Consider the following 24985-nt stretch of genomic DNA (forward strand, 5'->3'; position numbering starts at 1 on the left):
TGTGCTGGGTGGGACCAAGGAGCTCTGGCAAGCATGTGTGGGTGTTGCAGAAGTCCTCGGTAACAACCAAATACTGGGTTGTAGGTCTTCTCTGTAGTCAGTCAGGGAGAGGGGATGATTGCCCTGGCTGGAATGACCTCTGCCCTTCGCCATGCCCAGGTGAAGCTCTGTGTCTGCACTCCCTATTTGCACAGGCATGTAAACTGTAGAAGCTACATGCTCTGTAGAGTGAACCTGGAGCCCTCTGCAGTGTCCATTCCCAGCACTCATGGATTTTTGAGCAGTTTGTGGAGTTGAGCTTAGTAATTGTCCCAAGACACAGCCACACACTAGACCCTTGTCAATTTCCCTGCCTGTCACACAGTCAGAGGATTCGCACAGTGGCAGCGTACCGGGATCCTCTCTGCCCTGTGAGCCTCCCTTTCTGATGGGGTTAGCTACCTCTTCCCTGAGCTGGGCACCCTGATGGGGGGGAGCGAGGGAAGCATTGTGCCCTCTGTTACAGAATGACGTGGTCATCCTGCCTCCTCCCAGCTCGTCCTCCCAGACTCAGTATTGGGGACCGTGAGCCCCTTCCCCAGACAGAATCTCCAGGGGAGCGCAGGCTTCTGCCCGCCCCTCCTGCCGCACTTGGGGAAGATGGCTCCTGCCAGCTGCTGGCGGGGGTAGGTGGCGGTCTCCCACGGCTGCTGAATGCCTACAATCCTTGCTGCTCCTTGGAGTCTCGTCATTCTATAGACTTTCCTCCAGCCATCTCCCAGGAGTGCTGGCCCTCCCCACCCCCCGGGCTTTCTGGCATTTTCCTGTGATTGAGATCAGCATGTCTTTTCACTAACCAGGCATCTTGGAATCTCCCTGTATTTTTTTTTCCAAAGAGTGAAAAATCACCTTGCTAGTATCTACCTTAGATACTATCAGCTCACATGGGGCCTTCCTAAGATTCCTTCTGCTTTGAAAAAATGTATATAAAGAGGTTAAAGCATAATATAGGTCCTTCAGAACATGGTGCAGTTGAAATGAGTGAAGCTTCGGAAACAGCACTTGAGACAGATTGCATCAAAAGGAACTGCAAGAACTGTCCTGCATTGGGCTGTGGCAGCGGCAAGGTGACAGTGTGTCTGAGTGGCCTGTTTAGACCTCATTTCCGAAGGCAGGTGCACTCCAGCCGAAGCTTGAATGAACAGCAGTCATTGGGGTGATGAGTGAGTGAAGTGAGGGTCACGAGCTGACAGCAAAACAGAGCTCTTAGGGGGAGAAAAGAGATGGAGTGACTCCATCCGTGTTTTATTTGGTCAAGTGATTTCCTGAGATCTCTGGGATCTCCGTCTAAATGATTTGCTTGTTGCAGCATTTTCATGTTTTGACCTACTCGTTCCCTCCAGAGACTATAAATTTGCTTTTCTGGCCTGCTCTATAACTTTGCATGCAACAACATAAATAATCTAATTCCCTGGACTTCTAAATGCAAGAAATTGGTGTTATAAGTAATTTTCTTTTTAGGATTTTCATGTTGCAGTGAATTTTAAAAATGACAGATATGGACCAAGGGATTGATATGTTTAACAACTCAATGGCTGATTTAAATTTTTAGAGAATAAAAGCCAGACACTTCATGTCTGCAAAGCCCCTGGTGAGCCCAGTCCTGTTGCTTTCCCACCCTCAGATCTGGCTTGCTCTGTCTCTTGCTCTCTGCAGTCCCATCAACTTCCTCCCTGTCTCATGAAAGCATTTGTTACTTTCAGTTCCATTGTCAAGTGTATTCGTTTTCTTTGTGAATAGCCCCATATTCTTCATTAGAACTTCAGTTCCGTCTGTGTCGTCGGAGGCCGTATCCTCAGCCCAAGCAGAGTACCTGGTACACAGTGACTATGATAGCCAATTATTTTTGCATGACTAAATGTGATGCAAATTAAAATGCAGTTATTTGTTATGGAGGCAAAATGGAATGCTAAGTGTATCACACAGGAAAATAAAACCAGTGAACATTTTCAGGTTTGACTTTTTGCTTTTGTGTGATCATGCTAATTTTACTGGTTTTGTTTGCATCAGTCTATCTTCATTTTAATAGAGTAGGTCCTAATGATAATCCATGAGCACATGTATTCACTGGATTTGTGTTGGTCTTGTTTTCTCTGCCTCCTATACATAGCTTCATTTTTATTAAATCCTGAGGGATGCAATATAGATAGAAGAGGAATAGCAAGGAATAAAAGAGGAAGAGGAGGAGGAGGATCAAACTCACTTTGTTACTCTCTGTATTTCAGACCATGCCAGTCCCTTTTCTCTGTCTTGATAACCCGAGTGAGGAGTGAGCGCTGAACTCGGTTCCCCTTAATGCTAACAGACTTCGCTGTGTGTGAGGCACAAGGGGGATAAAAAAGAAAAGGAATGGATTCGCAGAGGAGCAGAGGAGCTTTGTTTCTTTCCCAAATTCTAATGCGTGATTTCCCTTTGTTCTAGGAGAGTGAAACATTGTTTTTATTTATAAAATTGTTTTTAAGGTATGCTCTCCACAAGTTGTATTAATCTTCTACATGCAACACACCTTTTCATAGCAACTGATGCTTAAGGGCACAGCAGTAAGCAAATGACTCGAAGTTCTCCCTACGGGGTTGCTTCTGGTTACTGTAACTACAGGCAAAGGACCAGACAGCACAGCAAGGGCCGGACACGCTTGGCAGAAACAACCGCTCAAAGATAAAAACTATCAAAGTGCATTTCCATATTAGAGAAGGCCGTTGAGCTAATGATTGCAGCAGATGCCACTTTGTTGATACACACTTCATGCTCATCCTTAAAAACATCGGCTCATTAGTCAGAGGAATCTGCTCTGATAGTGCTTCAAATTACAAATGTCTTCAGGAGTGTGGTCCATCCTGGCTTCCTGATAGCATGCGTCTCAAGAGGACTCCACTGACCCTGACTGTGGGGAAGCCTCATTGCCACCTGCGACGCAGATCATTGCTCTGAAAACCCTTTCCCTTCTACGGGACACCATCCACACAGCCACGATGCTAGAAGATTCCTCTTTCGTCTGGTGCTGTAGAGGGAGCTAAACCTGAATAAAGAAATTGACACTCACTTTACTCTCCAAGCAGACCAGTGGTGGTAAAAAGCATTTTTATGGTTTACAAAGGGCTTCTCAGATGCACTATTTTGGCCATTCTTCTAAACAGCAAGCACTGTGAGTTAGATACAAGCCATGGGTGCAGGGTCAATGTTCAAGTTCATGGAAAATGAAATTGAAAGATGAGTTTATTTTTGTTGGGACTTGAGGACTTGAGGTATGGCTGTGCTGCGGCTTCCTGCCATAACTTGGGACAGCAGAAATTCTCACTCACTTTTACCCAGAAGGGCTCTCTTTTTTCTCACCACTACTGTTTATTTCCCATGATGTGGAAAGAGTTTATACTTATGTTGAAAAATCCTCCCTCCCATTCTTCTCTTTTTCCTGCCTTTAAGTTAGCCAGGGAGTCGAGTTTGGATGACTGCACTCGATCTCACTCATTGGCTCGTGGGAAGCCCTCTGGGATTGTGTCTGGCCCAACTATTCTGTCAATCTTTAAATGTTGAAAAATCGAGCTTTTGATTTCAACTGCTTCGCCTGCTCCAAAACAACCTATAATTTTAATTTTTACAGTTAAATAAGCTGCAATATTCTTACAGACAGTGCCTAAATCAGAGAGCAGCGAGCTATGGCTCACAGACCAAATCTGCTTTCCGACTGCTTTCGTAAAAATGTTCCACTGGAGCATAGCCACACTCATTTGTTTATTGTCCATGGTGCTTTTGTCTGTGCTTCACCAACAATGTCTTCAGTGACAGTGACGATTTGGTTCGCACCTAATATATTTATCATTTGAATTTCTGTAGAAAGTTTGTGAATTCTCAGTCTAAATCATTTCCACATGCATGTTCCTCCATGTGTCGTCAGTACTGCCATTTTCATATTGCAGTTCAACATACAATGATTCTATGGTATGAGGACAGACACGCATGCATCTTAGATTTATATAGCTATTTCTGAAGAAATAACTTAGTCCTAAAGGAAGTAAAAAAGAGTAAAAATATAAGAAGAGTGACTGGGTGCTGAGTGTATACATGGTATTACCTAAGATAGGATGATAAAAATATGTTTGAGAAATTTCAACTATTCCAGTGATGATTGTTGAACATTCAATTTAATTCCTGGTTGAGTTTTGATGTCTGCATCTATGAGGAAGATTGATGCTTAAAGAAACTAAAAATTGTGAAAATCCATTAGAAGAATATGTACTACCCATCAGGAACACACAGTCATCTCAGATTACACACAGAACAGCAGTATGATAGGTATACATTATTTTAAGGGGCATACATATTATCTTGATTCAAAAAGTTTACTCTTTTGATGGTAAACAATCATTATGATGATGATAACAGACCAATCCTATAAATGAGAGATTTAAAATGAAATACTCATTCTTATCCATCAAAAGATAGACCATATTCAATAGATTGGGAAGATAATGCTGTGATGCCTGGATTTAATAACATCCATGAGCAAAGGGGTCACACTAAGCATTGGAAGAATTAAACAGTAAAATATTAAGTGCTGTTTTTACCATAAGTTTAATAGAAAGTTGTGAAGCGTTCCATAGAGAATTATGGATCCTCTTGTTGAGTCAGAAACATTGGAAGTTCTGTTAAAGAAAACAGGTCTGAATGAAGGAGTCACTCAAATCCCAATGAGGTCTTGGTCTAATCTCTAGAACATGGTGATCATATGACCACTGGTCCTCTGCCAGGTGCTTCAAGTCACCCTGAGGGTATGACAAAGGAACCCTGGCGTCACTGCGTTCTTGACCCATGCCAATGAAAAATGAAGGTTGTCACCATGGGAACAAGTGCAGCAAAAGCAGCTTTATTGGTAGAAGAAGAAAGGGAGGCCTGTGCCATGGCTCACTTGGTTAATCCTCTGCCTGCGGCGCCGGCATCCCATATGTGCACCAGTTCTAGTCCCGGGTGCTCCTCTTCCAGTCCAGCTCCCTGCTGTGGCCCAGGAGGGCAGTGGAGGATGGCCCAAGTGCTTGAGCCCTGCACCCGCATGGGAGACTAGGAGGAAGCACCTGGCTCCTGGCTTCAGATCGCTGTAGCTCGCTGGCCTTGGCCACCATTTGGGGGGTGAACCAACGGAAGGAAGACCTTTCTTTCTGTCTCTGTCTCTGTCTCTGTCTCTGTCTCTCTGTCAAATAAATAAGAAAAGAAAAAAAAAAGATTCTTGGTATTGAGAGAAGAACATGAGGTCCTTCTCAGCCATAGGGGACTCCAAGGCCATTGCCATTATAACCTGCTTGCTAATGACTTCATATCTACTTGAATGGATAGCTTCTGACTGTCCAGGATGTCAATCCTGAAAATAAAACATGAGCCAGTTATCAGGCTACTTAGCCAACTTGTGGTTGCGAGGGTTCCCTGTAGGAAGCCAGGTATGTTTTGTAGGTATTCGTGACTGGAGGCTTTTGAGCTCAGCCTATACACCCAGCACTTAGAGCTAGCGTGTCAGCTTGTACACGTAAACCTTCATGGGGACATCTGTTGACATTCTGAGAACCAAGCTCTTGAGGGTGCCTGGTGGTTCTTCTGAAAAGTGGCCTCACATACAGCATCTTACATTCAGTTTCTCTTTCTGAAAAACAGCAGTTCTTGTGTGTCTGCCTAGTTCCAACCCCTTTCTGTTTCTATCTCAAATCCTCAATTCTTACATATATGGTGCCTAAGATTCTATCTAAAGGCTACGATTTGTTTTCTGTTTTTTTTTTTTTTTTTTTTTTTTTTTTTTTTTTTGACAGGCAGAGTGGACAGTGAGAGAGAGAGAGAGAGAGAGAGAAAGGTCTTCCTTTGCCGTTGGTTCACCCTCCAATGGCCGCCGCGGCCGGCGCGCTGTGGCTGGCGCACCGCGCTGATCCGATGGCAGGAGCCAGGAGCCAGGTGCTTTTCCTGGTCTCCCATGGGGTGCAGGACCCAAGTACTTGGGCCATCCTCCACTGCACTCCCTGGCCACAGCAGAGAGCTGGCCTGGAAGAGGGGCAACCAGGACAGAATCCGGTGCCCCGACCGGGACTAGAACCCGGTGTGCCGGCGCCGCAAGGCGGAGGATTAGCCTAGTGAGCCGCGGCACCGGCCCTGTTTTCTGTTTTGATTCTTTAAATGTCTTCTCCTTTTCAGAAACTTTATCTCGTGATCTCAGAACTCAGCAGATGAATCCTTCCACTGATAGATATCCCCAGGATCAAACTATCAACATCAGGTTATGGCTGTAAATTGTCATAATCCTGGCTTCCTGTGGCTAAAATATTAGAAATTACACCAGCAGCCATCGTTGATATTATGCAAATCATATTCTGCAATTGGAGGGAGGCTGGACTTGGAAAGGAGATCTGTATTATACGGTGAAGTGAAAGACAATAGCTGGAGTCATACAGCTTTGCATGTATTTGGACTATGTGACTGTCAACAAGTTATATAATTTCTACAAGAGTGGCTTTCCTCAGTGAAGTAGAAATAGAGAACTAATGTTTTGTAGTCAGAACAGAAAAGTCAAAGCACGTAAAGCATTTATCTCGGTGTATTAACCATAATACATATGCAATAGAGCTGGCTTGCTCTGTGCCTTGGATAATCGGTCTAAGCTCAGGAAAGCAATGGTGGCAGTTTGCATTTTCAGAGTCCAAGAATTAACAAACTTGAGAAGTTGATTTATTTTGAGGATGTCTTCTGAACATGACCCAAAATTCTTCTAAGACTTGAAACATACCAGTGTACGTAATGTGTGTTGATATTTTGTTCAAGGCTTGTCTCTTGAGCTCAACGATATTACAAGGAGCACAGTTACAAACCAATGAAGATCACTGTAACTGGTGGGGCTGTGAGGTGAGGGTAGCATTTTAGGTTAATTTTACCTGGAAGAAATTTGGAGGATTTGTTCAAGTTCTTAGATGAATGTAAAAGAATCTATTGAAATAGCAAAGAATAAATTAAAGGATCCTGAAGAAGTTAAAGCGTTTTAAAGTGGAAGAATCGGATTTAGAGACTGGTGGCATTGGTTCACCCAAGAAGAGCCAGCTAACACCATACCTTAGAATTTGAAGAATTCTCTGAATAGAAAGTGGGTCCTGTAAACACAGCATGACTGAAACATGGCAACTGCACACAAGAGAAGTAGTTTATATTAGGAGCTCATATCGAGATAGGATTAGCATATAAATAAAAGATGCAGCCTATGAACTTGAGAACTTCTAGAGTACATAAAACAAATCATCAGCTCACAGATGAGTTCACACTCATTGAAATCAAGTGTTTTTCATTAATCTATATTATGCCGTGTTGGCATTTTGGAGAGTGATAACTATTCATATTCCACCTTCATGCTCATGGTTTAGAAAAATAAGAATGAATGAATAAGTCAGAGGAGGGAGACAGGTAAGACTACCCAAATACTACACCACAGGGACTGTGGGATGTGGATTTAGACAACTACTAACAGGCTGCCTTCTAATGCTTTATTACTTCTAAACTTGCTTAAACAATGGCAGGACTGCTCTGATCTCAGATCTGCTCTCATGGAGAGGCCACTTGCTCTGTATGAATGAGAGAAAGCCAGGAAATGGAGCAGAGAAGCAGCTCTAAAATGGAGACGTGGCATTGAGTCCTCAGTTGTATTCAGTATATATTCATCTCCCTCTTCCAAACTCGCCTATCTTTCGCAGAGTTCAGCAATAGTGCAGAGAGAAGAAATCTTTTAGAGGAAATTGCAGGAAAGAATGATCCCAGGGTTGTAGTAATAATTCTTCAACATGACACTCTGTCTGTTTGCTGGCATTGCTACATTGCCATCCTAGCACAAGAAAACAATTGGAGCTGCACTTTTGACATACTTGAATGGAAGTGAGGGCATCCGATCATCACAGACGTTGTACGTTTTCCCTTTCCTGTCAGCCAATCACACATTACCACTTACAAAGTAGTGTTGTCCAGGTACAGTGTTAGATTTTTTACTTGGAAATGTTTCTGAAAATGAAAGGCCGAACAGATTGAACTTGAAGAGGTAGGAAATATGTGGAGAAAAGCAGAGCAGAAAACTGGGGTCTAGTTCTGTCACAGCAAAATACAGGCAAGTTCACTGAAGGCGGGGTCACGAGTTCTGCTTGGCTCTTGACTTTCTTTAGCCCCTGGTAAGATCAGTTAAGTTTTCTGAAAAATTGCTTCGTGTGGTTGTCACCATTGTGCCTATTCTTAGACCGAATACCTGTGGGTTTCACATCTGTTTGTAGTGCAAGTGATAAGGTTAGAACATTCTATTTGAATTCCTCCTGTAGTGCGCACTGGATTTGTTTGAGTGATGTCTTATGAAGCTCATTTTGAATCATTGTGAATCCTAATGTCAGATCATACTGACATTTGTGAAGCAAGGGATTAATTTACTCTCCAGGTGATGGCAAGCTTTGTTGTGAATACTGAGTAGGGCATAAGGAAGAGAGATGAAGGGAGAACGTGTGTAATTTGTAAGTCGGGAGCCTATATGTAGTATCGTTTTTTCTTTACCAGTGAAATTCACTAAAATTCTTGATAGGTTTGTTGCTATGGATGAGAAAACAGGATGAACACAAAAAATCATGTTGTGAAAGAACAACATGTGTGGAATCATTGTGACTGGAGATAAGAAGTAATTCTCAGTGCTTAGAAGATCTTCGTGTGGCATAAGTTCTCTGCACAGGGTCTCACGGCAAGCTGACCTTCTGGGGAAGCAGCAGAGGCCCCAGCTGACACTTAGTGGCTTCAGGCACATGTGGACTGCCTGCAGAAGAGTTTTCCCCTTGTCCTCTGATACTCTGCACAAGCAACGTGATGGGCTTGCTTTCTGGGGAATTAGTGAAGCAAAGCCGGCACACACAGTCACTGGTCGTGCTACTTGTCTTTACTTCCCTATAGGATGCAAACAGGTGTGACTTGGCAGTCATTTAACAGCCATCCATCTGCTCTAGCAGTCTGCTTCAGGACAAGTAATGTCATTTGCTGCCATATAGACAGTAGCAATGTGGCTGCTGCAGGGGGAAGAGCTCTGTGTTAGCAGATTTTGAAGTCTCTTCTCTGATAGGGAATAAGGCTTTTGTTTCTGCAGTTTGATTTCCAAGATACATTTTTCAAATATATAGGGTTGCACGTATGGTGTGGATAATATGTTACACACGTACACATGAATACAGGCACACATACACTTTAGCAATAAGTTTCCTCTGTTCACCATTTCCTTTGTTCAGTAGTCAGAAAAGCTCAATAATCTTACTTGACCTACTATTTACTCAATGCCTATGCTTTCCATTTTATAACATGTTTATTCTTCTAGATTTTTATGTCTGTCAATATTTAATGAGCCTACAAAATTTCTTGTGTATTGAATTAACACTATAATTTTTAAAACCTACTAAATTTATAAATGTTGCAAAGCACAGTTGAGGTCTATTTTTCTGTTACTCATGAGAGTGTTTTTAGTTAGCTTTTGTCCCTCAGTTCTTGTTCTCCTCCTCCCTGCCAATTAATTTGTTCTCATAGACAAAATACTTCTTCAGGCAGAGACTCAAACTACTTGGCAAGCAATATTGGATTGGCACTAAGAAACTTCTTTAAACTTATTAATTGGGCAATGTTATATAACCAACTTTGCTTCTAGTATATTCTTAAAGGATTTTGTTTATGGATTTTCTTTTTATTAAAAAACATTCATTTATTTATTTGAAAGAGTTAGAGATAGGAGAAACAGAGAGATCTTCCTTCTTCTGGTTCACTCACCAAATGGCTGCAATGGCCAGACCTAGGCTGATCCAAAGACAAGAGCTTCTTCCAGGTCTCTCATGTAGGTGCAGGGGGCCCAAAGACTTGGGCCATCTTTCTCTGCTTGCCCCAGGGCATTAACAGGGAGCTGGATCAGAAGTGGAGCAGCTGTGACTTGAACCAGCACCTATTTGGGATGCCAGCACTGCAGGCAGTGGCTTAACCCACTCCTTCACAGAGCTGGCCTCTCTTAATGAATTTTCATAGCCAACTCTCAGATTTGTGACAGAAGACAGATCTACAGACTTACGTCGAGCAGTGTAGTCTTACCATATATATAAATCTGCATTTACATACTTGTATCACAATAAGAAAAATGATTATAATTTACATAGGATGAAGTATTTTCTTCCTAGTCTCCAAATGGCTGGATTAGGCATGAGCATAGGTAATCCTAGTCTGTGCAGTCTAGAACCCTCCCACAGCCTCTGATCCCTGGACAGACAGCTGTAGTCTTCGACTCTTGTCATTTTCCCCAAGATCTCCGACAGAATCATGGCCAAACTGATCCAGTTCTTGATAGTTTGTGGGAAGAAGGGAGCAAGCCCTGTGTACCCCGCACAGTACTCTCTCCTCATTCCCAGGCTCTCTGTGATCCTTGAGCTCATTCCTGTTCCCTGCGGCAGCGATTGCTTGGAAGGGAAGCCATTTTCAGATTCCTAGTGTTTGCACAAGGCCAGCCACCTCTTTCCTTCTCCTGAAAAAATAATTGCTATATTACTTCTTCCTCAAAAGGGAGACAAACGATCATTGAGACTGTTTATTTCTTGGGTTGTGCTTCCTTCCTTTATGTTACAGCATAAACCTGATTTTCGAGTTTTACTGGAAATCTTAGCCCTGCAGGGTTCATACTAGCTGTGCTTATAGGATCATTAGGGTTTGGCAGAAAGCAGCAGACATGGGACTGAAGTGATCAGCATTGAATGGAGTTTGAGTCACTAAATCACAGCTCTGTGTTGGGTCCTGGATCATATTTTAAAGCAAAAAAAAACCTTTTTTTGAGTCTTAGGTTCACATTAAATTGAAGTTAGAGATTTCTCCAACTCCCAGGTGGACACATGCACAGCGTCCTCACTTTCAGTAGCTCCCACCAGAGTGCATCCTGTGACAGTGGATGAACCTATATGGATATATTAGCACTCAAAGTCCATGTTTGTTTCATTGCATTGTGTGGGTTTGTACACAAGTATAATGGCATATTCTCACTCTTACAGTATCACACAGAGTAGTCTCACTGCTTAAAAAAATCCCCTGGGCTCTGTCTCTTTATCTCTGCACCCACCCCTCCACTGATAACCACTGATCTTTTTTGGGTCCTCATAGTTTTTCCTTGCTCAGAATACCATATAATTCCAGTCAAATCATTAGTAGCTTCTCCAGGTTTGTCTCTACCACACCTCAATTATTAGCTAATTGACCACTCAGTGAAAAAGACAAAATGGGCTCAATGCCTTTCATTGACTCTGTTATCTGTACTGCATAAAGTGTGGAATTGAACTTGGATTCCCCTATATTGTATGTGCTTTTTGTCACCAGCTCTGTGAAGATTACTTCCATGTTCTGTCCATGTAAGGATAGGTTATCCTGCCTACTAAGGATGCTATCATCATCAAATGAAAAATGCACATCTAATGTACAAACCTCCCCCACTCTGCCTGGCAGAGAGTAGTTTTAGAATTGCTGGAAGGATAAGTGAAAAAAATGAATGAATTGAATGAACATAGGGACAATTATAAATCAGAAACCATTTGATTTTTTAATATGAAAAATAAAAGCACAAAATGCATTTCTTTGTAGATAATGACACATACCATTCATAAACAGTATTATTTAGTTTTATTTTCAAATTTTGGAATCCAAAATTTATAGAAAAATTAAAATTCAAGAGTGTTTCCTGGGCCAATTAAAAGCAACTGCTAGTCTGATGTACCAACATCCCAGAATATTCCACACAGCCATGATACAACCACAAAAGTTAGGAACATATATTTTGATTCATCACTACCACTCGGTCAACAGACCCCATTCAAGTTTTACCAATACTTTGAATAAAAACTCTTTATTGCAACATGGATCCAGTTCCAAATGGAGCCTTGCATTTATCTGAATGTGTATTTAGTTTGCTTCAGTATTTGTTTTATTCACGTCTTTGATATTTACTTATTGGAAAGACAGACAGAGCTGCACATGCACACTCGCATGCACACAGAGGGAGGAGGAGAGGGATCTCCCAAATGTTGGTTCACTCTACAAAGGCCACACAGCCAGGGCTGGGTCAGGCTGAAGCCAGAAGCCTGGAACTCAAGCCAGATGTCTGACATGGATGACAGGGTCCCAAGTATTTGAGCATCACCTGGTGCCCTCACGGGTGTGCATGAGTAGGAATCTGTAATTGAAGGCGCAGTCAAGACTGGAACCCAGGTACTGCTGTTCAAATTTGGCCGATTCTCTGCAGTAACCTTGTGATTATCCTCTGATTTAACACATTTGTTTCGGTTCCGGTTTTAAATGGAAAGACAAATTGTCTTATTATATAAATGTATTTTAAGAATTGTACAGATCTGTCATTACATTAACTATTAGAATATTCTATAGAGAACTGATTTTTAGTTCCTGGATTTTGACTCGGGAAACATTTTACACAGGGCATGTCTTTTTGAAAGGCAGTATTTTCTTCCTAAAAACTGCTCAGGTTGACGGCTAAACACAGTTTAAGGGCCATCAGGAGGATTGTGGACTGAGAGAAGAGGCCTTGTTGGTCTTATAAATTAAAAAAAATGACTGAGTCTCTTTTTGTCCTCCAAGGGAAGCCTGTGTTCTGTTTTTCTGGACATAGACAATAAAGCGGGAGTGTTTAGCATAGTTAACACTGTCAGGAGTTTGAAGAAGTCTTTGGGGGAATCCTGCTCCATGAGGCTTCACGGTGCAGTGTTTAGACTGGTCGTCTAGACAGTAGGAAATGAAATTTGGCAGCCACAGCTGTGTAATAGGCTGTTGATGCATATTGAGTTATGGGGCCGTCATAGGCTGCCTTACTTCTACAAGGAAAGCGAACGTAGGTTTGGTTTGTACCACATTTGCCTTGGTGACTCACGTTGCCAAAGTTAGGACCCAAAGCTTCTGACTTTATCTGATATTCATAAATCTGAAGTGTACCCATGTATCCACAGGGCATTCAGTAGCTTTGCCTGGAAAGTTTGACTATTTGTAATGCTTAAGTAACCAATTAAGTTTCAAAATGTTTCAACCATGACATTATTTTTTTCTCTTATTTTCACTAATAAGGATTAATGACCTGAGTGTATGTGCAAATTGTTGTTACTTTTGTATTTCTATGGAAGGATTGCTTTTAATTTTGAAGTCCAAGGACGTTTGGCCTAAGTCTATTCTAACAGAGCAAATGTTGGAAACCAAATCACATCACTGAATAACCACCATCTTGACTGATGGATTCTTAGGTTACAAATATTTTATAGCGTGCCATCTATGTGTTAGGTTTCGTAGAACTGGGACTTTATTCACTGGTGTTTTGGGTTTCATCTTTTCTGTATAACAGATAATTTATGTATCACTGTTAATAAGTTTATATGTTTCTAGAGTGTATTTCTGCTGTCCTTTAAAATCATTATTAAGAATATGAAATTGCTTAGTGATTCAGAAAACAATTCTCATCTTATTGACCGCAACAAATTAACTAGAAATTTTATATAAATCAAACTTTTCAGAGTATGAAGCTGTTTAAACCACATCACTAGGTGGATAATTTTCCAGTTTGGCATTTTAGCTACAGGAATCATAGATTGCTGGCTAGTTTTTCATCTAGTTTTCATTTTCTTTGTATGAAGTGAAATTAAAAATCATATTGGCAGCATTCTTGTTAAAGCCTCACATTTGATCTTGAAAGAACTGCAGTGGGCTGTAATTAAGAATAGCTATGAACAGTTGTTAAGTGTAATCTGATTAGTTTCGTTCTTGCTCAAAATCACAGAGCATCTCTGTACTCTCTTGTCATCTATTTCTTCCCGTTCCTCTTAACTTTTTCTTTTTCTAAAAAAAACATTTTATTTTCTTGTTTGATAGCCAGAGTTAGTGAGAGAGGAAGAAATAGAAATGTCTTCCATCTGCTGGTTCACTCCCCAAGTGGCAGGAACGGCTGGAGCTGGGCTGATCTGAAGCCAGAATCCAAGAGCTTCCTCTGGGCTTCCCATGCAGGTTCAGGGGCCCACGCACCTGGGCCATCTTCAACTGCTTTTCCCGGCCGTAAGCTGAGAGCTGGATTGAAAGAGGGGCAGCTGGGACTGGACCAGTGCCCATATGGGATGCCAGCACCACAGGCAGAGGCATAGCCTACTGTGCCACATCTCTGGCCACCATTCTTTTTCAAGCTCAACTTTATAGTATCTAGAATCTATTTCCTGTGCAACAATTTGAACCAGGAGCACATTATATTAAGTAAACAAGCCTTCCAGAGAAAGACAAATGTCACATCTCCCATGTGGAACCTGGAGAAAGTCGAACAAAGAAGCAGAGAACAGCAGAGTGGCTGCTGGGGGCTGTGTGGGGGATGGCGGGAGAGGTCTGCTAAGCGTTACTCAACAGACACCAAGTTTCAGTGTAGCAGAGCAGACAGGTTCAGGAGTTCTACAGTACAAAATGGTGGCCATAGTTAATAACAGTGCATTGTATTCTTAAACTACTGTGCAAGAATACTAAGTATCCTTACTACAGAAAGTGAGCATGTGAGTAATGCATGTGTTAACTAGCTCAATGTAACCATTTCACAACGTTGACATATTCAAAAACAACATGTTATCTGCAATGAAAACATGTAATTTCAGTCAATAAAGATAAACATTTGGAAAGAGTAGAAAGAGTTAAAAGAAAAAAAAAAGTTCCTTCATCAGAGAACTCTACCCGTTAACTCTGGGAGTCTGAGACCCTTCCGTTGTCCTGTTCTCCAGACTCAGAACTGGGGCCTGCTTTAGCAGAGGTTTTGTTGAAGGTGTTCATATGGTGAGTGTGCACGGCAACTAGAAAAAGGGTCCTGCTGCAAACATAAACACACTCCAGGGAGGACACTAATGCGGCAGCTGAACAACAGTCGACCGGGGACACAGACTCCAGGGGGAACCTGGGAATGTATGTTGAAGGCTCCGCCCTTCTTCGCACCACTGCGATCTGGAATCAATTTCCTCCTTTTTTTTTTTTTTTTTGAGATTTATTTATTGAGAGGTCGAGTTACAGACGGATTGAGAAACAGAGAGGTCTTCCATCCACTGGTTCACTCCCCAAATGGCTGCAACGGTTGGTCCTAGGCCCATCAGGAGCCAGCAGCTTCTTTGGGGTCTCCCAGGGAGAGTGTAGTGGTCAGGAATTTGGGCCACCTGCCGCTGCTTTGCCAGGCCAAGAGCAGAATCAGAAGTGGAGCAGCTGGGACTGGAACTAGAGCCCATAGGGGATGCTGACATCGCAGGTGGATGCTTAACTCACTGTGCTACAATGCTGTCGGCAATCAGTTTGCTCATAAGAAGCCTTGCCTTTGAGATACCTATGGCTGTTTGGTTGTTTGCTTAAAAAATATGAATTAGTGTTATTTGAAATGTGCAAAGGCTTCCTTTTTAGTTTTTATTTCATTTATCGAAGAGAGAAAATCCCTCATTATTGTGCCCAGGGCTGTTTTTACTCATTCTAGGTTTGCTTTTATTGTAAAGTGCCACCACATACATATTGAATGGTTTGTGTGAGTCATGTGAGATACATGGTGGCACATAAAACTAAATTATCTTCTGTTATTATATGGAGAAGGGTTCACACCAACCTGTTACAAGCAGATGTTTGTGATCTGCAGGTTTAAAAAACAGCAAAATGAGCAGATTCCTAGAGGAGGATGGATGCCAAGACTCAATGCTTGATCTCTAGAGGCAGGCTGGGTGCTTGGTGTCATAATGACCTGGACTGTTGCTCCTGGGTGGGTTGGGGGGGTGGACAAAATGCATAGTGTTTAATAAACTGTAGGCATGGCCAGCGCTGCGGCTCACTAGGCTAATCCTCCACCTGCGGCGCTGGCACACTGGGTTCTAGTCCCAGTCGGGGTGCCGGATTCTGTCCCGGTTGCCCCTCTTCCAGGCCAGCTCTCTACTATGGCCCGGGAGTACAGTGGAGGATGGCCCAAGTCCTTGGGCCCTGCACCCACATGGGAGACCAGGAGAAGGACCTGGCTCCTGGCTTTGGATCGTCGGTGCGCCGGCCGCAGCAACCACTGGCGGGTGAACCAAAGGAAAAAGGAAAGCCTTTCTCTCTGTCTCTCTCCCTCACTGTCCACTCTGCCTGTCAAAAAAAAAAAAAAAAAAAAAACTGTAGGCATTATTAATAATACTTAAGTAAATGGAACAGAATGCATTAATTACCTTGATTGATACAAGATTTAATTTAAAATTGGACTGGGGATTTTCCTCTACTGCTCTGCCTCTATGAAAACTAAAAGAATTACTTTTGTCATTAATAAAGTTAATTGTGGGTATGGCCATGGGGGTGGGCAGAAGCAACCTGCTGCAAAATTATCTAGGTAATGGGATTTTGGAGCTTATTCTAGATGCCCAACATTGGCCACCAGAACCTGCACTTAGAAATAAGTCTTCTCTGATTCTAAAGAGATCATATCAGTCGTGCCTTAAAGGTGGCAGGAAGACCTTTCTGGGGTAACTTCTCTCTTCCAGGCTATTGAGGCCGGGACTTGACATTCAGGGAAAAGGACTTGAGAGAAGGTTCTTGAGTCTCATGGGGTGGATGAATTGTGACTGATAGGTTTTTCCTCCATCAGGAGCAGGGGATTGGGTTGTTGTTCCTCTTAGAAGCCAAGTGAAAAAAATGAAACATTAGGAAAATCTGTTGGAAACTTCGAGAAAGGGTCTGTAAGAGTGGGAAATCAGGATGGGACCTCTCTTTGCAATTCTGCTTAGTTCTGCCCTAGCTCCAAGTACAGCCAAGGAAAGAGAATGAGGAGAAATGGAAGAGGGGGTGCCTTCATTACTGGTAGTGAAGTCAGGGATATGAGGGTAACAGGGTTCTCTGGGTAGTAGATTTAATAGAAAATTATTAATTAGTATGGGCCCTATTGCCAGTGTCCCACATGAGAGAGCTCCTCTTTAGGCAAACGACCCCTAGCAGTGAGCCCCTATGTGTGGACAACTACAAATGGAGGTGGCTGAACTAGATCCAGATGACCTCTCCGGGGACTCCAGAGAAGCCACGTGTGTGTGTGACAAGACAGTGTTCACGTGGTGCCTCAGGGAAGCTTGGCCCAAGCAGCAGCAGCCTTGAAAAAGCAGTGGTGAGTACGCCTGTGGAGTTACCTTCCCTTTTAATCCTTTCTGCCCTCAACCACTGCGAAAAGGAAGCATTGGCAGAGGGAACAAGAAAACAGCAGAGAGCTCCTTCCCATATGAGATAAGAAAGTTCAGCGGATGCCCCTGGATGGTATTAATCAAATGTACCTAGGAAGAATTGGCCTCAGGTAGGATTCTGTCGGAGGGTATGAAACGGTTGCAATAAGGCACAAAAGCAAGACTGAAAGAAGAGAATGGACCATGCCAATCTCTAGATTTATGGAAAAGAGTGAGACAGCCAGCCTGGCTGTGTTCTGAGACAGCAGGTTGGGAAACCTGGAGTAACAATAATGAAGTGGACCCTGGTATGCTGTTACAGTGAAAGAAGACTTACTCCATGTGTGGGTATTAGGCATGTGGACTCCAAGGAAGGAGCAAAAACAAAGGCCTGCTACACCCTCTACACATTGCTCATTTTACACACATGAAATGCTCTTTGTGGAAACCTATAACTTGATACAAATAGTCATGTTATAGGGATACCCAATATCTGAGTTTTTCAGCTTGGCAGCTAAGTAAAGCTATGTTAAGAGACCATACTGAGGGGCCGGTACTGTGGCTCACTTGGTTAATCCTCTGCCTGCGGTTCCGGCATCCCTTATGAGCACTGGGTTCTAGTCCCGGTTGCTCCTCTTCCAGTCCAGCTCTCTGCTGTGGCCTGGGAGGGTAGTGGAGGATGGCCCAAATGCTTGGGCCCCTGCACCCGCATGGGAGACCAGGAAAAGGCACCTGATTTCTGGCTTCAGATCAGCACAGTCCTGGATGTAGTGGCCATTTGGGGAGTGAACCAACAGAAGGAAGACCTTTCTCTGTCTCTGTCTATAACTCTACCTGTCAAATAAAAAAAAAAAAAAAGAGAGACCATACTGAATTATTGGAGCATTATAACATATATCTGTGAATTTGGGTATATACTCCAAAAATCTGGGTTATTGGAACAGAAGTCTGTCAGGAACTTATATTAGCCCATAATTCTTAAATATTAGTGGAAGACACAGAAGGTTTTCAGGTCGTTGTATATTTCCATAGAATTGCAGTGGGAGAGAAGTAGTCTGAGTGACTGCCCTGTTCATAGCCTATGTGAGCCCAGTTTATTTACTCACTCACAAGGATGGTTTAACTACAGCTTTGGGCATACATTATTGGAATACTGGTTTTGCCTCAGTATTCCGTAGCTCCACAGTTGCAAGGAAAGCTCACAATATTTTAGGGGTTCCAGCACAGAGTCAAGTGAATGTCACAGGCTGTTCATGTTGTGATTTTTACAGCAAATGGTGTATTATCTGTTATATCGCTGATGGTCAGAACATCTGGCCTCCACATGGCCCAAATTAGATAGGAATCTCAAATCATAGTAGGAGGTGCTCCCTCTTCGTAAACAGAGCTGTGTGCCACTTCTACGAATAATGCATTTCTACAAATACTTAGGTTAAATAGCTCAGGATAATTCAACCAGCACCCTCCCAAAGGACAGGTACACAATGTACATTCAGAAGCTGAGTTCACCTGCTTCGGATTAGGTTGTGTTTCAGAATATGAGGCATCCAGACCGAACAGCTTTATAGCTGCACTTCAGAGATGATCCAAGTCATCTGTTGTGTGAGAAGCCGCAATGTTCCTGGGTCTTAATGGCTTTTAAGAGACAAATTATGTATCTTCCCCACAAGACTTAGGAGCCTTAAAGAAACATATGAACAGTTCAGATGACTTCACACAAGAAATAAAGAATGAGTGCAAATATTGATGTCTGATGAGTTTGCTGAGACATGGAATTGGAAGCAAAGTTGGTAATTGAATGTCAATCAAGAAATGATCTTTTGTCTTAGAGGAAGAATTTTATATATAAATTGTGAACAGAGTTCAACAGAAGTAAAGCAAAATAAAGGGCAGTTCTACTTCTTAGATGACAGAAACAGTACAAATAGCATATTTAAGGAAGGCCTCAAAGTTGAGGTTGCTGGGACTACGGAGGTCAAATCCTGCATCATGTAGGCAGCACCTTGTAAAATTATAAGGAAGACTGAAGTCCAGGCAGTGTCATCTGTTGAGAGAGCTCTGAATAAAACCACAATGATAACTGGAAGGTACCAGATAACGCACAAATCTACTTTTGTCCTTACGTTGTAATCACAGAAGTAACCAGTTATTACTCCCAGAATTGGGAGATTGGGAAGGAACATTTGCTATTTCCGTGTATATTTTGTTGTCTAATTCATGCGCATATGTTTGTGTAATTATGCAAAGGCAACTTGAGAATATTTCATCTTTAAGACCACATTCTTAATTTTTTAGCATTTAACATAGGGCATTGAGTCTGGTTCCTTGAGATACTGTGTGATACAGTATCACGCAAGCTACCCAGTCTTGTAGCAGTTAATGGCCCAAGAAATATGGAAGACGGTGTGTATGTTTTGTTAAATGGATAATGCTTAGGGTATTCAAGATCTGCTTTATTGATTTTGAGCTACAGTTTTCTTTACCCTAGGACAACTCTTTGTCATGCATTGATCTAAAGTGTCCCACTGCGTTGCTCTGTGTCAGGAGCTTTTGTACAATTTTTAATAAGCACACATTTAACTGCACCCCTGAGGTGTCTTTTTTGACTGCCTATTTTCTATGTATTGACATCCTAACATAATAACTCAAGTACTGAATTTATTCCACTGCCAGACGAAAAAAATAAAGATATCTTTTCATGATTGTAAAACCCTGAGAAAACTTGCTAAGCAAGCAACAGCCAAACTTTAAGGGAAGATCGCTTGATATTTTCTACATCTAATATTATGTTTTCTCCTCTTCCTTTCTGCACTGAGACTTAGTGTAGACAATAGCTCCCATCTTAACTTCTTCTATTGTTATCTCTTCTCATGGGGGGGCCTGTAAGTGAAATATGAACCTATGGACATGAGACACTGAGATGGTGTTCTTATTTGAAAGTGGAAAACATACATGTTTTAAAATAGGTGCCATCTACAACTTCCAATCTGCTGTACTTTACATAACACACAAGTTTTCAACAGGTTCCTGGTAAAACCTTCATTAGCATCTAGATAGCATAAGCAAACAATTTACCCTATCTTTTAATAAGATGCTCTCCTTTAGTGGGATTAATTTCTTTTTTTACTTAAGGAGAAAATTTGGTGCTTTACCTATAATAATAGATGAATAGGTATTTACCATCACATATTTAAAACTAGTTTTTCCAAACTAGACTTTTGGATGTTTCATTCACTTCGTTGCAATCCTATACTTATTGAGCATGAACTTTGGAACCAGAATTATCTTAGGGAAACAAAAGTGATGATGAACTTCTTCTGAGATATATAGCTGATTGATGGGTAACAATCGTGCATACAATTACACTGCAACAAGGATGGTATTAAAACAATGTCAATCAGTAGGTTTTATGCCATTAGAAAAAAAGTACTCCTTTTATGTGGTGATAGAAGGGAAATGCTCTCAGATGAAATATATGTATGTTCTGAGAAGAGATTGAAAGGGCAGAAGAAGTATAGCCCGAAGACAGTAACTTTGTAGATACTAACTAGATTGATTTGGATGGTCACATAAGTCACTCTCTTCCTAACTGAAAAGTTTGCAATAATTCTGAACTTGAGTTGAAGGGGAGATGACATGTGTATATTCGAATTTAATCTGCAATCAGCACATTCTGTATACTTCACATATTTGAATTCTTAATTTTCACTATAAGGATAATGGTTAGACTTTTTTAAAAAAAAATTATTTCATTTGGAAGGCAGAGTTAGTAAGAGAGAGAGATCTTCCACCCACTGGTTCCCTTTCCAAATGGCCTCAAGGGCCAGAGCTGGGCCGATCTGGAGCCAAGAACTTTTTCCCAGTCTCCCACATGGGTGCAGGGGCCCAAGGACTTGGGCCATCTTCCACTGCTTTCCCAGGCCACAGCAGAGAGCTGGATTGGAAGTGGAGCAGTCGGGATTTGAACTGACACTCACATGGGTGCTGGCACTGCAGGTGTTAGCTTTACTTGCTATGCCACAGTGCCAGCCCCTAGACATTTCTGATGCTCAGTTCTGTGGGTCAACTTGAGTGGGTTAGGAAAACCCAGAGAGCTGGTAAAAATCTTGAGACTTTGGGCTCAGAGAGAATGTGTCCAAAGAAGGTTCTAGAGGATTTTCCTAAGATGATGTTTATATTTTCAATTAGTGGAGAGTCAGTCACCTTAAAAAACAAGTATAAAAGGAGAAATGAGACAGAAGTTGAAGAATATTGTTTATAGGACTTGACCATTTTGCTATGGGGCTTCTGCCTATTTTATTGCCCATAGGCTACAAAACACAGATTTCCACACATAATGAGTCTCAGAAACACACACACACACACACAGAGTTCTGTTCAATGCAGTATTCAACATATAAACGTTGACAATCCTTGGAATCTGATGATTGCAGCACCAGCTGTTTGAGTGGTCTGTAGGGATGGGAATGAAGAGGAAGCTTTGGATTCTAAGAGTCAATGACTCGGTAGCTCCATTAGACAAGAGATTTGTTTACCAGTGATGATGTTGCTGTATTATTTTGGGTACTCACTTTTTAGCCAGACAATCCCCAGATATTACTTATATCTATATGTCTACTTTCCAGGTATGAAGGCTCTCTTCTTCCCACTCCTTGGCATGTGACCGGGAGTTCCTTTAGATGTGTTTTTCCTGGGACCCTCAATCTGGCAGGTAAAATAGAATGGTACATTTGCCACTTAATTTCTCACAAAATTATTTACACTTGGAGTTATTACTTATTTACATAAAGGGAACAAATTTCCTGTGTTGTGTGTGTACAATTTTCAGACTGTAATAATATTTCCCATAATGTCCTTTGACTAAAATTGTAACTAATAATTCCATTTTTGTATAGGGGACAGGGTGGTTAGGAGAAAAATTTTTCATGTGAACAGCACATAAAAAATACATGGCATACCACAAAGAACACTTTGATTGTTACACTTTGAGTATTTAAAAAAATCATGATATCAATTAAGACTTTTTTTGGGGGGGAGGTAACCTTCACCTGTAACTTCAGTATTCCTTTTGAAGTAGGCTAGTGTTTAGTCTTCAACTATGCCAGCTCTGGATCATTTAGCCTACATTGAAAATAAATACATTTCTCTTAACTAAGCAATTTATTGAGTCCCGTTTAAGACACTTTTAGTTAAATCATAATTCGTTTTAGTCTTTTGATTAAGAATGTACTTTGGTTAACAATTTTCTAAATTAGAGATACTCATCAAGAACACAATCTTTCTTTTTGTTTTAAGGAAGCATATTAAAGCTGCCAGGGATGCTTGGTTTGCCTGCACATCCCTTCTCCCCAGTTGGTGCTCATCGGCTGAGGTCCAGCCTGGTAAGTGACCTGGGGTGAGGTTGCCAGAATGCACAGTTTGCTTGGGGTAAACAGGAAAAGCCAGAGTCCAGTATACCTTGAAGCCCTGTAACTTAGGCACTCGCTCACGGAACCGGTCGTTTTACCCACTGTCAGTTCTGTTTGGTAGGCAGAGCCTGGCCTGCTGTTTCCTACTTTGACAATCGCCCTTCTCCAATCTGTGGATGGAGAATGACCCAAAGATCCACAAAGGGCGCCCCAGAGCGGGTTAGGGTACCAGAGTCCACAGACAGTTGAGGATTGTGGTTAAAGCTCGCCTAATCTGGGAGGAAGGAATTTGACCGCTGTTTCTGCCCCTCATCTACCATCTAACCTTAAGTGGCTCTCTCAGGTTGTCTTAGCAGTTTTAAGGCTGTGGAGATTCAATGTAACAGTTACACAAATGTGAGCTAAAACACAGTGGATGCAGAGCCCTTGTAGGTACCGCCTCCTTCCCCTGGACACCACGAGTCACACCAGAACAGTTCATATGTAGTCTACGATGCAGAGAAACTCAGTGACATGACCTGCCTTCTGGGATTCATCAATAATCTTTCTACGATGCGTGCATTTGTTTGATCAGGTTCCAAAGAGCACAAACGAAAATTAAAAACCGTCCTGCAGTCTATTCCTTCAGCCAATTAATTTGGTTCCCACAGATAAACTGTAATTATACTTTGTGCTTTGGTTTTCAAGATGACTAATTTTAAATTCGTTTTGTAATTAGAATCCACTTTAAAATGTTCCTGATGAGTTTTCAGTTCGATCTCTTAATGCACGTTTTTAGTTTAGGATTTCCCCAAAACTGCCAACCTTTTAGTATTAAAATGGCTCTTGGAAAAAGTGTAACATATTCACATAAAATGAAAGGAATTGCTATTGAACAAGAAGTTAAAAAATTACTGGCGAAACAATGCTTATTTTCAAAAATTTTTGGATAAAAAAATCCATTTATATCGAAATTTATTTATAAACAAAGTTAATTTTTTCCTGCTTTGAACCTGATTTATGTACACTTGCCCTACCTTGTTTTATTATGGGAGGAAACCCATCCTGAACAGGATTTCTGGGTCTCTGTCTTCTAATCAGATCCTGTGAAAAGTCTTGAGTATGTACGGATGAGTTAAAGCAGATATATTAAACCTCCACTTCCATTTAAATCTAAATTCTGTTTCTTCACTTCAGCCTGCTCTAGCTTTCCATATATATTTCACCTCAGATATAAGTGATTTTTTTATAATCCTACAGACATCAACCAGTTTATCTAACTTGACTCATCATGTTTGTTGAATATTAAGCCTCCTGTCCTCTTTCCACCATCTTTCCGTGCCGTCATGATGACTGCTCTCAAGAGCATGAGTAATGCCGAGAAGAGAGGCAGACGCCAGGTTCGTATCAGGCCGTGCTCCAGAGTCATGGTCAGCTTTCTGACTGTGAGGATGAAGCATGGTTACATGGGATGCCGAGAAGAGAGGCAGACACCAGGTTCGTGTCAGGCCGTGCTCCAGAGTCATGGTCAGCTTTCTGACTGTGAGGATGAAGCATGGTTACATGGGAGAATTTGAAATCACTGATGGTCACAGAGCTGGGGAGATGTTGTGAACCTCGCCGGCAGGTTAAGCAAGTGTGGAGTGATCAGCCCCAGGTCTGACGTGCAGGTGAAAGATCTAGAAAAATAGCAGAGTAATCTGATTCCATCCCGCCAGTTTGGTTTCATTGTACTGACAACCTCAGCTGGCATCATGGGCCATGAAGAAGCAGGACGAAAACACACAGGAGGGAAAATCCTGGGATTGTTTTTCTAGGGATGTAATGTAGGCATACCAATAAAAGCTCAATGGACAAAAAAAAAAAAAAAATTAATGTAACAATCATCATACAAAGATTATCCCCTGGATTTCAATCTTCAGAAATAGGCATTTGAATTCTCTTTGTTTTGCAGACTAAAAGAGCTAGCTTCACAGAGTTAAGCAATTTTTCTAGTGTTATTACCGGCTGCAGATTGCGTCAGAAACTGAATCTATGTTTCAGAGCATTTAGAGAAAAATGAGGAGGAGAGTCAAAACATTACACTTAGGTTGGTTTAGGTTTAAAAATTAAATATATACCTTTGGGCTAGAGTGATTATATTCCATTAAAGTGACTTCCCATTCAAATCTCAACAGTACCCAGCCAATAATAATCACTAACATGTTTAGATGCTGAGTTTCAGAGATATGATTCATGGGGAAATGATTGCATTTTACTGTTTCCATAGCAAAATATGCAATGTCACTGGTACAATCATCTTGCCAGGATTTTATTTTAAATCTGTTTGCTTGTTGTTTTGTGTTT

General features: G+C 41.7%; 1 pseudogene; it reads left to right on the forward strand.

Moving 5' to 3' along the window:
• The first annotated feature begins 506 nt into the window (after nucleotides 1-506).
• On the forward strand, nucleotides 507-24458 carry LOC100348054 (small ribosomal subunit protein uS8-like; annotated as a pseudogene).
• Nucleotides 24459-24985: the final 527 nt, after the last annotated feature.

The sequence above is a fragment of the Oryctolagus cuniculus genome, chromosome 6 (assembly GCF_964237555.1).
Source record: "Oryctolagus cuniculus chromosome 6, mOryCun1.1, whole genome shotgun sequence".
In the NCBI taxonomy this organism is placed as follows: Eukaryota; Metazoa; Chordata; class Mammalia; order Lagomorpha; family Leporidae; genus Oryctolagus; species Oryctolagus cuniculus.